The sequence below is a fragment of the Anser brachyrhynchus genome (assembly GCF_964034855.1).
Source record: "Anser brachyrhynchus genome assembly, chromosome: 3".
In the NCBI taxonomy this organism is placed as follows: Eukaryota; Metazoa; Chordata; class Aves; order Anseriformes; family Anatidae; genus Anser; species Anser brachyrhynchus.
The window spans coordinates 23272456-23285069 of NC_137696.1; positions in this window are offsets into that span (position 1 = coordinate 23272456).

Consider the following 12614-nt stretch of genomic DNA (forward strand, 5'->3'; position numbering starts at 1 on the left):
GGAAGATGGCCGCCTGGCGAGGGGCGGGCCCCGCCGCGCCCCGCCCCCGGCCCGCCCGCCGGCCAATGGCGCACAATGGAGGGAAGGCGCCGCCCCGCCCCCGGCGCCGCCCCCCCGCTCGCCCCCTCCCTCCCTCCGCGGGCGCCGTGTGTACAAACACAAAAGGCACGCCGCCGGCCGCGCCGCGCGGGGCGGCCCGCACCCACCGGGGAGCGCGAGGCCGCGGCGGGGAACGGCCGCCCCGGGGGAACGGCCGCCCAACCGCCCCCCGCTAACGGCTGGGGAAGGCGGAGGCAGCTCGTTCCCGTGTCGGATCGCCCGAACTACTTGCATTCCGGTGGGACACGCGGTGTGAATTTTAGCAGGCGCTTCCGGCAGGCCCCGCTCAGTCGGGGCTGCTGCCGTGCTGTGTAACGAGGGAAATTCGCTCTGTTTTCTGCTGACATCAGTAACAAAACGCCCCATGTGAAAGTAACCTCTGCTTTGGCTGAACGGCCGCTTGCGATTTTAACTACATTTCGACTACAGCCTCAAATTCTGTACTCATGCAAACCTCTCTTGCCTGTCACTTGGGTACAGGAAGTCATATTTGGTTTGCAAAGTCTTTATTACAAACGATGACACAATGCGGACGTACCGTACCCTGTGACCCTGCTGAGTTTATCAAAGGCGACTGCTCAGGTGAAGCTACCAAGCATTTTAGTCAGGAAGCAGAGTTAGTGGATTGATTTACCTCTTGGCACTATTTTGTGAGAGAACAGAATCCTAACGGGTAGCTGGAGGGAGAACTCGGAGCCGCACAGCAGAATATTCTGCGAACTTTGAGAGCCAGGCGCCAAGTTGGGCACCCACCCGACACAACACACGTAGGGTAACGAGCAGCTGGGGGAGTCCCAAGCCAGCGGCGCCGGTTCCCAGCTGCAGGAAACCTCCCGGAGGTTCACAACCCGGAGATCGCTTCCATCAGAACCACAGCCCCGGGAACGCCAGCAGGGGAGACGGAAGCAGCCCCGCGAGCCCCGTTCCCGCAGCCAGCAGCCGGCCGCGGCCGGGCACGCCGGCGGGGCAGGGCGCTCCCCCCGGCCGCACGGAGCTCGCGGCCCGCCCCCCCCCCGCCCCTCAGCGGCCTGCCGCTGGCGCAGCGCCCGGCGCCGCGATTGGCGGGAGCGCGCAGGAATCCCGTGACGCGCGGGGGGCAGGGGGCGGCGGGGCTCGCCCCAACCTGCGGCCGCCCCGGGGGCGCGGTGCCCGCCGACCCCCCGCGCTTACGGACGGCGGTAATTACACGCACCGCTGCAACTTTCGAGCGACCAGCGTTTGGTGCGCCTCTCTCAGGGCCTTCATCTCGCAGGCCACAAGGATACCCTCCAGCCTCTGTGAGACACCCCCCAAGAAATCCAACCTAGTAAGATCCCGCGGGTTTAGCTGGCAACAGCGTGCCAAGGGCAGCGGCAGTACTTCGTCCACAGCCGGAGTAACCGCTGGTAGCGTGTCCCGATGGGTAGAGGAAATGAGATTAGGGTGGAGAGCGGCTGGAGCCAAAGAAAACTGAAGTGACGCTGGGCAGAAAAGAGGAACACTGAAACGAGAAGCTGTCTGATGTTTTTAACACCTTTCACAGGAAGCGCACGGCCCTTATCTAGCTCAGAGAGGCAGGCTTTCTCAGCCCCTACACATTTTGGCTTTATATCCAAGCAGCATACGTTTTCCAAAATCCTATCTTTCACCTTGTTGGGAGACTCTTATCTTGCTGAGGACAGGCTGGACAGAGAAAGGAATGCATTTTTCATACCAGGTTGGATTAGTTGCAACTCATTGTATCGAGCAGAAAATACTGCTTCAAAATTGTTACTGACAATAAATAAATACTTGCTTTGGAGCAAAAGCCTCAAGCTTGAGTCCTTCAGACAGCTCCTAGTCAGCTCCAAATACCAGAGTAAGGCATTGGGCCTGGTTAGCACAAGAGCTAACAAATCATCATCCCCAGGAACATCACAGACTGCAGCAGCTGCTCTCCTTTGCAACAGCACAGACTACAAACGCCAGAACAAAACAAAGCAGAGAAGATGAAGTGTGCCTTTTTTAAGGCACTTGGACAAAGGAGAACATGCAACTCCAGAGTATAATTGTTCTTAAGCAACACTGCAGGCATCTTTCAGGAACACCTGAAAAAGATTTTCCCACTATAAGAGACATTCACAGTTTGTTATATCACCAAACTCATTCCAAACAGTCTCTGATCAAAGATTTTTCTTTCCTATCCCCACAGAAAGCACAACGTAAAAATCCAAACCACTTGTCCCCACTAATCCCCACTCAACAAATAAAGGTCTCCTCCTGTTACCCAGGGGAAGTTAGGGTTGCTATTAATTTTTAGGTGAAAAGTTACTCAGACACTCCAGTGAGGGAAGGAGTATAAAATACTAGCTTTATTTACATACAACACACACTTGCCTGCCTCAGACTTCCACACCTCTCCTCCAGGATCCAGTTCTCCCTTCCCATTCTCCTTCAAGATCCATCTCTCTCCTTCAAACCTCTAACCACATCTGCACTCACGTTCTGCATACTCACTCTGTCTCAGCTCCCAGACTGCTGGACATTTCATGATTTCACATTCCCTAAACAACCTCCTCGATTCCATGTATTTGTTCAGGCAGTTTAATGTTCCTTTCTCCTCGTCCCTATCTCCATCTTTCATGCCCTCATTTTTCATGCCAGACCACTCCCACCTCCCCCTAGTTTTTCAGCCAGTCCCAGTCCCTTACCTGATGTTTTTCCTTCTGCAGCTCCCAGCCTTGATAGCCTTTCCTAGGCGATTCCAATCTCTTGTCCAGTATTCCTTTGTCCCCGCTCCAGCCCTGGCTAGCCTGCTGGCTAGTTTCTAGCTGTGGTTGCAGCAGCAGCTATACAGTTAAAACTTCTCCTGGAAATTAAAGTAAAATCTAAGTACAATATGCTAGGAAGTTTTTAAACTATCTTCCTCTTAAGGTGTATTTTTGCAGGATGAAAACATTTGTAACCCTAGCTTTGTGTTAACAGTACATTTGGGTGTGTATGTGAATGTTGTCCTAAATAATCATCTACACAATTTCTAGCGTTTTTACTAGGAATTTACTAAGGGCAGCAAGCACTGGCACTTACATTGGAAAGTACGAGTCATTTAAAACCTCAAAATGATTTACAATAATTCTGTGTAAATAATTTTTGTTTATTAATTGTTTTGAAATTATCTATGTCATGAGCTTGTAAACCACAGAAAGTATACATAACATTGTAACAGCGTCCATTGTAATACACAGCTCTTTGGCATGCTGGATTGGCTATTATATCATACAATGCACAACCATGTGTATTATTTATACTCTGTCAATAAAGAGGAAAAATATACACAGGCCAAAACTAGTAACTGGATCTGTAGAAATGTGCACTTACCAGAAATACAGGCAAAAAGTTGTATAATAGTAGCACACATCACTTTTTTCATCTGTTTTCATTGGGTCTTTCAAGCATGTATTTTGCCTTTTCCTGTTCTCCAAAATACTTCACATATATTGACATTATGGCCCTGCTATTTAAAGAAAGGTCTTAAACATATATACTTCTAAGCCCCTACTTAAGCTCCATTGACTTCAGTGGTAGATAGATACTCTTAGATTTAGACACATGCTAATGTACCTTCCCGAAGACTGATCCCTGAGGAAAGTCCCACTGCATAAATAACGAATGAGTGAGTACCCGTGCCACAGGTACAGGAGCCTTGGAATTCCTGGGTTCTTTAGTTTAAAAGAAACTTTTAAACTTAAAATAAACTTTAGCTTAAAAGAAAATTAAGAAAAAAAATAAAATGCACTTTAAAATAATCTATATAATACGCTATTTTATTTTTAAAATACTTTAAAATGGAAAAAAAAATCAGTCCTGTCAAAGGCACTTCTTTTCACACTTACGCACAGGAGATTCAGAACAATCTAGTTTGGAGAAAAACTGTATTTTTCTAGTGTCTCATAACCTAAGAACTGTAAATCTGTTTTTATTATCATTATTATTTTTATTCCAGCCTTTTTTCCCCTCTAATTTACACCATTTCGCTGAGACTGAGAATGAAAAGTTTCTTCCAAAAGGAATTTCAAGGACACGGTTCTAAGGAGTGAAAATAAGCCTACGATAGCACAGACAATAAAGTTTGGGACTCATGGATTTTGCTTCTCTTTTTGGATTATTGCAAATTTTTAGGAGGCTTGATGAGTTTGATTCAACCTCCACCTTTGTGGTTCCTCTCCAGCAACGACTTATCCCATGCTTAATTTCTCTGAGTACATGCTCGCTTTTCTATATGGACTCCTGTCTGTTAATTCCCTGTGCATCATCAAGGATTCTCTTATTATAATCTCATTTATATCGCCTATTATAACATGCATGCACTGCTGGAACTCATCTCTCATCAGTAATGAGGTACTACGGAATATGAAAGAGTAAATAACATTACATTAGAAAGTACTAATCCTTTCTTTTCCGTGGTCTACTGAGTTTCCTCTGGAGGAAAGTGTGGTGCGCAGAAAACCTGTAAAAGCACCCTATAATGACGTCCCAAAGCTACATTCCAATTCCTATCTTGGTTTCTTATTTATTTCTTACAGCTTTTAAAATATGCTTAATACTTTAATATCCGTAAAAATTCAAGTCCATTACCTTTTAAAGACTGGAAGTTAAAAATATATTTAATTGTTCTTCTCTACGCATCAGGCAGAGTTCCAGGTACCTAAAGGTTCATTGTAGCTGTAACCACTGCCTCCATTTTTACTTATCAGCTTTGCAAGGGCTTGTATATGACAGTTCATTATCTTAAGGTGGAAACAGGACTTTGTTACGCACACACATAAAAACAGAATTCCTATTACATTAACAATATAAAAACTCGATGCAGAAACCAAGGTAGCTTTTTTAACAGCTATATTCTATTTTATATAATGTTTTCACCATGTTTAACTTGCAAGCTTAATATCGGATAATTATATTCTCTTTTGTTACAATATATGGTATGAAAAAGCACTACAATAATGGTAGCACACGTTTACACAGTCAGGGACCTCCCCTTGTCAAGAGAGCTTCCCCTTCTTAATGGTTTTGCTGAGCTTACACCTTTCTTCTCGCTTTTCTCAGCATACCACTATGCTATTTTTCTTACCCTTAACCAGATACCATCCGTTCAGAGTGCACCGAAGGGTTAACTGAAACAGAAACAGAGTCCTAGCACCAGATAGGGAATAGCGTTCAACAGATAATTGGGAGGTTGTTGTACTCAAAGGCTGGAAATTATGTGATAGGGCAGAGTATCTGTGATTTTTAGATAAAACGTGATCAAATGTCATAATGCATTTCAGAAATATGTTGCGAACTATTATTACAAAATTATGTCCAAGGCCTTGAATGAAAGGGCTGGTGGACAAATAAAAAGAAAAGAGCGCTTACCCTCTGTAATGGAAATAGAAGATTTTGAAATTTATTGTACCTGGCTGAGTTAGTGCACGTTGATAGACACATTCCAAGTGGGCTTTTGCAAGATTTTCTGCAGTACAGGGAAGAGCAATTTTTCCGGGGAACATTTCTTTCTAAAGTTACAGTACCACAAAATTATTAAACTCATTTCAGCTCTCCTTCGCACATGACTAAATTATCATAACAAACTTTTCCGTCTTTTAGAAGCATTGTATTGTACTGTGGAAGGAACTGGATTTCTGGTGGGCTTCACCCTAATGGAGACTACTGTAAGATCTTTTATTTCCTAGTTTGTGTTGATAAATTCATTAAAGCTGCTAAGGAGAAACAAGCGGCACAAACTCCGATTGGTTCCCAAATAAGATGCCTACTACTCTAATGATTTATTTTGAGCTCCTGTTGTAGTACAGTTTCAGCAAGCTGATTTGATCTAAGACTCATACACACTGGCAAATAAACCCCTGCAGGCTTGCATTAGGGAGTGGGGGGGAAAAAAAAGGCTTACTGTTTTCCACCACCCATTAGGCTCACATTGGCCTCATTTTGCAGCACTGTTCTTAGAAAGGATGTCTTTTTTTTCCTGCACTGATGCAGTATCTAGCCCATGCTGACACTGCCTTTAAAAGCTCTTTCTGTGAGCTACTATACTTGACAGAACTAAAAGAGTTACATTATTTATTTCATTTCTTTGCTCAGTGGGGTAATCTCATGAGATATGAATCTATGAATCTCTTCTTCATGAGGGCCCCGGGGACAGCAGTCAGAGCGAAACTCAGGCGTGTTTTAGTACAATGCAAACAGCACAGAGTGCAGTACCCAGGCTCCAACAGCAAACAGCAGAACAAAACATCAGGTATGATGCCCAATATCCTAATTTTTGGCAGTGATATTCTGTGGATGGGTTACTTTCAAAATAGGCCTGTTTCTTCTATGTGAAAACACGAGCCAAAGGTTGTCTTGAGATGGCATTGATGCTTCACAAGCCTAACCTGTGAGTTAGCTGAGGAAGGTTCTCAGAAATGAAATTATTATTCTGAGGGCTGACCCTAGCACAGTTGTGAGGTGTTCTGCCATATCTCATCTTTTTTAACAAGGACTCCCAAATCTGAAAACCCACTTTAAGGAAAACTAGTCTCCCAAGTGACATCAGAAAAGGGGAAGAAAAGATGGAGTGACAGACAGCATATTTTAAGATGACAGGAAAGAACATTACTTATGTTCTTTTCAGTCTGAGATGACAACAGTTTGCTTTTTTTAAAAGAAATTAAAGCTTCCTTTTTTCCCAACATTCTTTGTAAGTCACATTTTGTAGACTACACTGTACTGTGCCACATTTTGAAATTATTTTGGTCTTGTCTCCTTCTCCTCTTTGCAAATTTGCATCTCATGAGGCATCCCAATGTGAAAACTACAGTTGCTGTTATTAGTGCTTAATATTAGTGCTGTCCAGTAAAGTTTCCTAATGCCTAGGAACTTATCCAACACAATTCGCATCCAACTCCTCTACAGAATAACTAACATGTCCTTACTACACAGCGTTGAGTACCTACAATCCCAGCTGAGAATAAAAGGATTTGCAGGTATTAAGCACTTAATCTAGCCTAGTATGCCTTTAACTGCATTTCCAAACTGGGGCACCACAATTAAAACCCATTTAAAAAAAATGCTTTAGATATGCTCACATACCTGCCTTCATGCCCTGAAGAAGCATGTGTTAGAGCAAGAAATAGAAGCTCCTGAGCACGCTGACCACCTTCGCGGGGCCCAGTTCCTTTAAAGCAGTTCAGTGGTCCTTGGTGTATAAGAAGAATTTCTCAGGCAGCACCAATTCTTCCTACGTGACTTGTATATCTTAATCAGTTGCTGATAAGCCCCAAATCCCTGCAGACAGGTGATGATAACATCAAAATCTCATCTTTCAGTTTTGAATTTTAAAGAAAATGTCAGGCAGCTGTGCTTGCGGAGACGAGTTTGATTCCTTAACAGTTCAAAACCCACCAAAACAAACAAACAAGCAGCACAAGGCAAATGTGAATGAACACATTCAGCATGTGCTAACACTGCGTGTTCCTGGCAAACCTTATGTTCTGCGAGGACTGACTACGATTTTTGTATGCTAAGTCCTGGCACTACTACTTCAGGCATTTGAGTGATGTTAAAATACCAGCCTCGATCCAGGCCACTAACGTGGAGAACATCAGCTGGGTTTAACACGGAGTGCTGAGTATGGATCTCAAGACAAAGGCAGCGAAGAAACACCACCCGGAACCGCAGCAACAAAGAGCTATAGGAAAGGTTGCCAGCCTCTGGGCAAGAAGGTCTTCAAGCACAGCTCCCGTGTTGGCACTGTGTCCTGCATCCAACAGAGAGGACATACAAAGACTAAATCCCCACTGTGAAGGAATAATTTGTCCAATACTACTTAAATTGGCATTATACATGCCATAACATCGTGAAGTTACACCCTTCGGCCTAGCCCTGACCCACAATGGCCAGCTAGCATTCCTGGGAGCTGCTGTCATTTCCCACCTGCAAAAAACAGGCAGTACCCTTCTCCCTTGGTTCGCTGAAGAATAAGCTAGCTATCCAGCAGTACCACATTTTGGTACGTGGCTCAGAGGTCCAGGAAGATCAGCCACCCCACATCTGCAGTATTTAGGATTCTTGGTTACGAGACTCACAATGTCACTTTGTAAAGAGCAGGTAGAGGGCTGCCTGCACAAGCCCTGCAGTGAGCGCACTTCAGTGCCACGCTTATTTCTGCAGACCTGAGACATGGCTCTAGTGGCAGGACAGCTTCTCCTGATAAACTGTTCCTGATACTTCCTGGTACAAAAGAACAACGAGGGTGGGGTGGGGAAGTATGACGATGACAACACCAAAAAAAAAAAAAAAAGACAGAAACAAACAAACAAACCAGCAAATATCATCAACAAGGCTTTCTGACTGTGACTTTTACACACTAGCACGACTTCTTCATAGCGCTTCTTTGATAATCAAGCCGTCTGACGTGCTCTGATACTGACAACACTCCTAGGCTAGAGCCCAAGCCAGGCAGGAACACAAAGGAACAAACGCACAGCTGTAACATTGTCGTGTCGCTGATGTTCAAGTATAGCCATGTGGGGACAGGATTTTTCCAGGCCTCACATAAATATGACTTAAAAATCCTCAAGGGGCATACTATGCTGTATTACGAATTCCTCATAAATGACATAATTACCTCTATTTTGGAAAGGATTAGACAAAATACCGGAGAAGAGTCCAGAATTCACCAATGACAGTTGTTGTATAAACAAAATGGCAAACCATTCAAATACTGAGCAAACAAGAAGCTTCTCATAGCTGTAGCGTTATAAACTCAGTGTTCTCCAAAGTTGAATTTATCGTATAAAAATAACGGAGAAAAATGAGCATTTTCCCCCCAAAATTGTACTACTGCACCCATTATTATGCATTCGCAAGTCCTCGTTAAGCTAGCAGAACGTTCTCTAAACAGGAAGATAAATATTACTGTTACAAGAACGTTGTCTGAATGTAGCTGGTCAGTAATGACCTTGGCAAAAGGAAGCCGTGTCAAACTCAGCATCCAAAGAATGAAGCCTCTCTACACTGCAGGCTGGATCCATAAGTTAAGGCATTTCTCCCTGAAGCCAGTGGAGCTTTAACAGTTTACGGTAGCTGAGGACCTGACTTGACATCGTATCAAGGAGCAAACAAATCAACAGTGTGATCTGCTTTAAACAGGATTTATGAACACCCACAGTGTGCCATGCCTAGTAACAAACTGCTAACCGCTTGTTATCTCTGCTGAACATAACTTGAAAAGATGGTATGCTTGTTTGAGGCACTCTGCTCTAAATTTCTGTTTAAAAACAATTCTCTTCCTTTTTCTTTTTTTTTTTTTTTCCTTCCTGATGTCCTCCTTTTCTGCATTCATTTCCTTTGTAGAATATTCCCAGGTAAACCAAAAGCAACCAGATGTGGGTTAGGTAATATAACCTGGCAGCTCCTCCCAACTATTGGAAATACAGCTTCAGTTTTAGCAAGGAACATTTTCAAATTCGCTTTCATCTCAGATGAAAGACATATAAGGATACCTAATCTCTCTCTCTTTTTTTTTCCCCTCTCATTCAGCTGATCATTTCAAGAAAAGCGCAATTTCTTTTGCTCTAGGAGCTTCATATTATTGCAAACAGCGTCACAACTGAATGAAACGCTCACATTGCAAGGGCATGTGAATGTTCAATCTCTAATGTTTCTTCAAAACTTTAAGGCATAGAGGTCTGATGCATTAGAAATATATCGTGTGCATGGTACTGATCTCATCTTGTACGCTCACTCTTAACTTCGGACTTTTGAAAATGCTGCCAAACATTCAGATGCCAATTAAGAAACTAGAATCCAGATCTTACACAGAGAGCAAGTAATTCAGCGTAGTATCTCTACAAACTATAATTAAAAGCAGTTAGCTTCATTATGGGGAAAGCAAAAGTAAAGAGGCAGAGACCTACTTTCGGTATTGCTTTCCTATAAAATATACTGTACATTACAACTAACCCATTCATCATTCTCCAGCTGCATTCAGTTAAAATTAATCAGGACAGATCAAATCTAAGCACTGAGACTAGCAAATAAGAGTAAACACAAGGTTACAGAAATCCTAGACTCTCCTTGATTACTAGAGAAGTATCAACTTCTACAATATTACCTGGGTGTCTAATTAGCCAATTCACCCCAAACCATTGTTGCCAAATTTAAAATTATTAACAACACCACAAACAACGCTGGCTGTGCTGCTGATACTCATGGCCAGACAAAACCAGACCTCGGTTTCTCAGGTTCACTACCTACATATGCAGAGCAGTGCATATTTCTTCCCTGAAAGAACCCAGTTTCAACATCCTCGCATAAGATGGAGACAAAGATAAGATACACAGCAAAGGGAGTACTGTGATGGCAAAAAGCAGGTTAACAACTATTTTTAAATCCTGATTACGTCTAAGTATCTCCATCATTACCAACTGTGATCTGTAAGAATAAAATATAGTTATTCACCACAGACTTGTTAGGAAATTGATATCTAGGCATTCACAGCAGAAGCTACTGCACTAATAAGGGGTAATATAAGTAATGCAATATCTGTATTTCTCCCCCAGCTGCTACCAACCCAGCATCAGGTATCATAACACACTGTCTGGAGCCATTGTGCTGATGACACAGAAACTGAAGCAGGTGATTATTGACATTTGGCAGGAAGCTTCACTTGCAAGTATCAACTTAGATTAATTATGGTTAATTACATTTTTGTCAAACAGTACAATGTCAGTATCTGAAGGAAAAAATGTTCTCTTATTTATTGTCTTATTTATTGTCATGAGAACATGCACACAGAGGTTTCTTTTCATGCTATCCTGATCCCCCATGAAAAACTAACATGTGTAGCATGTTTAAGGTTTGCAAATATATTATCTGCAACTTATACTTTGTGATACCATTAAAATGTTAGAGAAAATATATCCAGATGAGACAGTCTCCACATGTACTACAGCATATGATGGACTGTCTAGCAGATGGAAAATCCATTCTTAAAAGATATGATTTCAACTTCTTGAAGTGACTTCAATATCACTTTTGTTAATATCTCTGCACACTCACAATACTGTAAAAGGAACATACACATCCATTTCATATTTTAAGTGATACCGTTTAGCCCTTCTCCCTCCTATGTATAGGAACACTTCTAAAAGTGGGAAACATTGAATTCTTATCAGAGCAACTTTTAACCCACCTTTTGTTACCTTTTGAGGTACCCACCTGGGTACCTCAGCGAACAACTGCTTCTACATTCTTCCCTTCTACGGGCATCTTTTTTTTGGTGCACATTAAAAGTCAAGGGCCAATGAGTATCTTACACCTACTCTCAGCGCAGTCTTGCATAATGCGATCCTGGTCTTGACTGAGGCCGTTATTAGCTCCTGTAAAGTGCTGCTACTACTATTAAAATGGAATATACTGGAACAAACAGTAAGGATGAATGAATGAGTGAACAGCATTTTGATGGTTATACATCTGATGGTTCTAGATACTAAATACTGAAAAAAACTCTGTTCCATGTTAAATGTAGTAATAGATTTTAAGCAGAAAATAGTCCAATGCACTACATGTTGTAGGCCATAGAACCACATTCAGTAACTCAGGCATCACATTCACAGTACCCAGAATAAAATAAGAAAAGGATGGGTGCTCTCATCTCTGAAAATTATGTCAAAATAGTAGGAAATTTTAAATTTGAGCCATTGTCCTTACACTGAATTGAGAAAGCAGTGTAACCAGTTTGCCTGAGTTTCACTATTTAAAAGTTGGAATACTTACTTATGCTATAACAATAGTGTCAAGTTTAATTAATTATGTCTGTAAAATCTGTTCTAAATGAAAAACGTTAGGCATGATTTATTAATTATCTCTACAGCACCACTGCAGAATAACAGACTGATCGTTGTTTTATCGAGGGGATAAAATTTCTAATAAACTACATTTCAAACTGGAAATTACAGTAACAGCCTTTTTGACTTATTTAGACTTGTTTTGTGGGGAGAAAGGCAACATGCTTTTGACGAGTTCTAGGTATAGAAGTGTAATGAAGAACAAGAGATACAGGAACACTCACACAGCTTTCCTAGTGACATTAATGTTGCACTAGCTAAATGGCATTGCATAGATCATGCAAATAGGGACTATATACCTAGCACCAATGCTAGACCAAGCTGAAAGAAAACTACTCTTCTATTAGATGTCACTTATTTGTAGCCTGACTAGTTGCAGGGATCTGTGCCAGTCCTATAGCCACCCGGAACCACAGACAGTATGACATTAACAGCCCCAAATTACCCGCGAGGTGACAATGTTTGATCTATAAAGGGCCTGATTTACGTTATGACTCCACTATTGTCAGCTTTCAAGTTCACAGGTGCATTACTGCTGTAGCATGCATCTGCAGGCCAAATCCACATATCAGGGCTGTGAACAACGGTTGGCTGCAATTGCCACAGCCCGTCTCTCAGGGTGCAACGGGACCTCTCTTTTGGTGCTCTTTTCCCTGCAAGGAGTACCTT